Raw genomic sequence first — 4,672 nt, 5'->3', positions numbered from 1 at the left:
CAAGACAGTGTATGATAGTATCCTTTAAACAAAAAGAAAACCTGCAGTCCAAGCAAGAGAAATTACTTCCTTCTAGAATGAGCAGAAAGCTAATATACAGGAAAGGACAGCTGAATTGGGTTGAAAGAATGCTTAAGTTTCAGTGAGAGGGCAGTGGTAGTTCAGTGGTAGAATTTTCACCTTTCCTGAGTGTTCTGGTTACCTAGTACTGCTCTGACAAGAATATACCACAAATGGGACAGCCTTAACAAACAGGAGTTTATTCTCTTACAGTTTGAAGGCTTTAAGTCTGAGTTCCAAGTGCCAGGCTCTAGGGGTTGGATGAAAGCCCCTTAGCCTTGGGCTTCAGCTCTGCCTCCTGCTCCCAGCCCACTGGAGCCAGAGGCTTTTCTTCACTCAGACAGCCACTGGCTGCTGAGACTGACAAGCCCAAGGTTGACAAGTAAAAAGGCACAGCAGTCCCAATGTTACCAAACCACGTGGCAGGCCATTGATTCAAGTCCATCAAAAGTCCCAAGGTTGGCAGAGCATGGCAGGCTGCTGAACAATGACACAGCTACATGCAAGGTTGAAGCATGCCATAAGCTAGAGACTGTTCCCCAAGACTTCTCCTTGTATACAGGAAACCGACTACATCCCTGGGGCAGCTGCTTACAGTAGATTCCACCATGGAGTTGATTACCTGTCTCATCATGGGGAATATACATCCAGATGCCCAGCTACTTAACCAGGCCCAGCCAAGTTGACACACAAACTGAACTATCACACTGAGGGAGACCCAGGTTGTATACCTGGCCAATGTACCTCAAATGCAGCGCTATACCTGTCTGTCAGGGGGGGCTTGCATGTTGCTATGATGATGAAAAGTTTTCATATTGAGACAGAATAAGAAGGACCTGGCAATCTACTTCTGAAAATCAGTCAATGAAAACTCCATGAATCACAACAGTCTGTAGTTGCTGAGAGTTGGGGGCTGACTAGACAGCAGTCAACACCAACAAGAAGTTTTAATTAGCAGAAAGTTGGGGGAGGACAGTTCAAGCAGGAGACATGGCAAGAGCTAAAGTATCGAGGTTGGAAGGCACAGTGCTATTTTGGTCTGGCTAGAGCAGATGGTTTGTGTGGGCAGGCTATGAGTGATAAGAGTAGAAACCTGTAGTGGGCACTTTTTTTTTTTTTTTTTTAAGTTGCTGCACTGAATAAATGAAATAAGAAAGATGTATTAAGTGTGGTAAGAACCCCAGAATGGAAATTAGAAGGCCGGAATCACCTTTGTCATCCATTCTCTGGCTCCCTCATACAAATCATTACTGGGCTGCATTGTCCTCAGCAGCCAAGTGGAAGTAATTTGACTGGTCCTTCTAGGATGTTGTTACAAGGACAAAATAAACAATCAGAAGGAAAACTTAGAAAGGGACTACTGCTGTGCCTTTTCTCCTGACATGAGTTGTTGTGGATTAAATTTCATTTAAATACTCTTGGTAACATCAAAATGTGTGTATGTTCTTCTTACAGAAGTTATTGCATGGTAATCTAACTTCTAGGAGTCCCTGAGTGGCTCAAATGGTTAAGCATTCAACTGTTAGTAGTTCAATACACCTTGGAAGAAAGGCCTGGAAATCTACTTAAAAAAAAAAATCAGCCACTGCAAACCCTATGGAGCACAATTCTACTCTGAAACATGAGGGGTTGCCATGAGTCAGGATTGACTCAATAACACTTGGTTAATCTAACTCTTGAATTACAGGAGTGAGAAGCTGAGGGAAAAAAATCCCAATTGTGATCACCTGGGTCAACCCAGAATATGGCAAAATCCCCTAGATGGAAGCATGAACTGAGACAGTATGGAAATAGCTGTTAGTCTCAAATGAAAAGCCCATTCCAGCACTGGAGAGAAGCAAGTGAAGGAAGCCTCCTGGAGGTAGGAGATGAGATAGAATTTATTGGGCTATAGGAATATCATCAGATAGCAGAGGGCCCCATCCAGTCCTACATGGTACTCTTGCTCCAGCAGCTCCTGACCCAGGCATAGGTTGCTGATGCAGAGCAGGAAGAAATACACTTTTCTTTGCCTGGTGACTTACCTGGAGCCAATCTACTTGGGCAGCTGGCCATGAAAGAAGGATGGGTGTGTCTCCATCACAGTTTGTTGGTCAAGTTTTGCTCTTTTCAGCCAACTCGTAGGTCCCAGGATGAACTCCACCAGGCTAGAGATTAAGAACAGCTCCACACTTCCCAAAGGAGATTTGATTTGACAGATTCTCCTCGGCTGGCTTGAATCAGCTCAGATGCCCTTCTTTATGCACAGCCCAGGGACTGTAGCTTTCTTTGTACTGTCTGTGGATATGAGAAGACTACTGAATGAACAGACCATCCGTATGGCACTGCTAACAAAGCCACAGACAGGAAAATCAGTCTTCTGGGAAGACTTCCTTGGCACTCCTGATCTCAGTTACTGCCATCTGTCAGGTCAGGAACCCAATGAGCTCATTTCCCCCAGTGCAGTGAGTTGTCCTAGAAAACCTAGACCAACCCCCTAGGGCGCAAAGCCTCATGGACTCATTTTAGTCATGGCATGCCTCTCCTGGCATCTGCTTTCCAAATAATGGAGCTTCGATGTCAGGTCGAGCTCATGGGCAGTTCCAGGAAAAGAAATGTGAACCAAGTCCTCATGGAATTTAGGGCTGGGCAGACACTTATCTATTGTTATTGTTTCTGTTCCCAAGGCAAGCCAATTTAGGGCCAGTCTCAGGTGTCTGTGATTGGGAGAATCCTGGGCTTATGCGTCCCCACATCATGGAGCAGCATGAGTCTCAAGGAGAGAAGTCCAACCATATTAGAAAGGTACTTAACATCAAGCAGAAGAGCAATGCCGCTGGTTACCACGTGTGGACAAGACAAGGAAAGCTAACATTCTTTTGCAATTGCTCCATGAAAAGAATTAGAGAAAAATAACATTTGTCTGGGCCTTCTGATCTTCAGGTGAGCGAGAAATAGCCCCAGGAAGTTCTCCACCAGGTAAGTCTCCTCGTCTGGAATGCAATACCAAAAACACCACCAGTTAAACCTGGATATAAAAAATACTTGTCATTTCCTTGTGTGCCTGTCACTTACAACAATATTATTTCAGAAGGATTGGTTGGTGCTCATGACGTATTTCATTCACCACAAAGTGGATGAATTTCAGAAAATTATTGTTTACAGCATTTGAAAGTCTTTCAGTGTTCTATCATAATAAAAGGAGATAACATTTAAGCCTGAGATATAATTCCAAGAAGGCAAGATATAACTCCAAGAAGCCCAACATCGGGCTATTAACAGAACTGGCATTTCAGAGCCATGCTGCCACAAGCAGGACCAACATTAATTACCTTGGCAATAACACCTTGGCATTCATCAGGGAGCTTTTTGGCATCCCAGAAAGGCCCTGGTCAAGACAGGTGAGGGTCTGAATCTTAAGGTTGTAGAATTGCATACTGAGGCATCCAGGAGGACTAGGGTCAAATTAGATCCCTGAATAATGGGGATAACAATGCTTTCTCCTTACTCTTAAGCAGTTATGAGTAGGTGCCATGGGGGTGTATCACATGTTTGCAGTATATAGATTTATGCATGTGATTATTCATGGCTTGTTGTATAATGATATATGTTTACATTAGATATGTATGTACTGAATGTCATTATGCTTTCTCATTTTGGACTAGGCTGAAATTTTAGAAAACATGTTTTTACCATCATTGGTAGTTCACAGAGTTGGAAGATACAGATGAGATGCTTCCATTCCTCAGACAAGAGATATTTGAGGCAATAATTGGATTTGTAAGATTTTTCATTCTCTAGACATACCTCGTATCACTAAACCACAGGTCCAAAAGCAATAGAATAGAAATGGAAATGGTTGGGCAGGCACACAGATCTTCCTGAGCTTCCTCTGTGGACAACCATTAAATTGGAGAGATTGCTCTTTTAACAACTTTTCTCCTTCCAAATAACCCCAGCCTGTTCTTTTCACTTCTTTCCAAACAAATATGTTGTCCCATCCATCTTTATGGACTCTTTTCCTTTGAAATTGGTTAGCACACACTGCTCTGTGATTGCTCTTCTCTAGTAAGTCAGAAGCTTCCTCCGTACTGGAACCTAATGCTACCTTAGCTGGGATTTCCCCAGGGCAGAGACTGCTTGAGGGCCTTGGTGGTTCAGTGGTAGAATTCTTGCCTTCCATGCAAGAGACCCAGGTTCAATTCCTGGCCAGTGTACCACAAGCACGGTTACTACCCCTCTGTCAGTGGAAGCTTGCATGTTGCTGTGATGCTGAACAGGTTTCAGCAGAGCTTCTAGAAATAAGATGGACTAGGATGAAGGCCTGGTGATCTATTTCCAAAAATCAGGCAACAAAAACACTACAGATCACAATGGTCTGATGTGTAACTAATCATGGGGATACTGCAGGACAGGGGAGCATTTCATTCTGTTATTTGTGGAGTCACTATGAGTTGGCACTGACTCCACTGCAGCTAACAACAGCAAAAACAACATCCAAGCATAGTTACTTATGGGACAGAGGCATGTTCTTTCCCTTCTCTCTCTCCCCAGGCCTGGAAAGAGTGGACTGGCTGAGCTAATTGCCTTAGGGTCCCGTCCAACTATGTGGTTGCAACAGAGCTGTAGACAA

General features: G+C 43.8%; 1 non-coding gene across 1 annotated transcript; it reads left to right on the top strand.

Moving 5' to 3' along the window:
• The first annotated feature begins 4,185 nt into the window (after window positions 1-4,185).
• On the top strand, window positions 4,186-4,256 carry TRNAG-UCC. Its single transcript has one exon. It is a non-coding gene; the product is annotated as a tRNA-Gly (tRNA).
• The last annotated feature ends 416 nt before the right edge of the window (window positions 4,257-4,672 follow it).

The sequence above is a fragment of the Orycteropus afer genome, unplaced genomic scaffold (genome assembly GCF_000298275.1).
Source record: "Orycteropus afer afer isolate SDZICR_OR568_19922 unplaced genomic scaffold, OryAfe1.0 scaffold00124, whole genome shotgun sequence".
Lineage (NCBI taxonomy): Eukaryota > Metazoa > Chordata > Mammalia > Tubulidentata > Orycteropodidae > Orycteropus > Orycteropus afer.
Note: the sequence above shows the minus strand (reverse complement) of the source record. Positions and strands in the feature narration are given on the sequence as shown.